Genomic DNA, 525 nt, shown 5'->3' with positions numbered 1-525 from the left:
ATATGCACGCCTCCCCCCGCTGCCAGCCGTCTGCGTCGCGCAACCGAACCATATTTCAAAACTAATCACGCTCCCAGCCAATTAAAAAGGAGCCTCGGTAAACATTTCATTACATAAATTTCGACCCAAGGCGGACCATTAAGACAGAGCATAATAACACTTTAGGCATTTAGCCAGCGCCCCACAGGCTGGACTCGGGCGACATGGCAACACCGCTCACGAAACGAGCCCCGTGGTGCGTGGCCACATTTCGTACGCATAGTTTTACGTTGTATTCGTAATGTTTTCATTGCGTTTTTATTCATGTTTTCTATCACATTTTATTTCAGATTTTCGTAACATCTCATTCATGACGCTTTTGTAGTGTTTTTTTTTTTTAGATTTTTTTCATTATAATTTACCTCAGATTTTCCTACCATTTCATCATTCATGACATTTTCAGCATAATATATGAAAAAAGTATATTATTTATATTTTCATCTTATTATATTCATAATTCACATTTCAAATGTATTCTATTAATAT

At 37.5% G+C, this 525-nt stretch overlaps 1 protein-coding gene across 1 annotated transcript in view; it reads right to left on the bottom strand.

Annotated features, from left to right (window-relative positions):
• Positions 1-525, bottom strand: part of LOC119590449 (extensin-like) — a 7,605-nt gene that overhangs the window by 5,171 nt on the left and 1,909 nt on the right. The gene's annotated exons all lie outside the window — the stretch shown is intronic.

The sequence above is a fragment of the Penaeus monodon genome, chromosome 27 (genome assembly GCF_015228065.2).
Source record: "Penaeus monodon isolate SGIC_2016 chromosome 27, NSTDA_Pmon_1, whole genome shotgun sequence".
Taxonomy (NCBI): domain Eukaryota; kingdom Metazoa; phylum Arthropoda; class Malacostraca; order Decapoda; family Penaeidae; genus Penaeus; species Penaeus monodon.
This window is presented reverse-complemented; position numbering and strand designations above follow the sequence as displayed.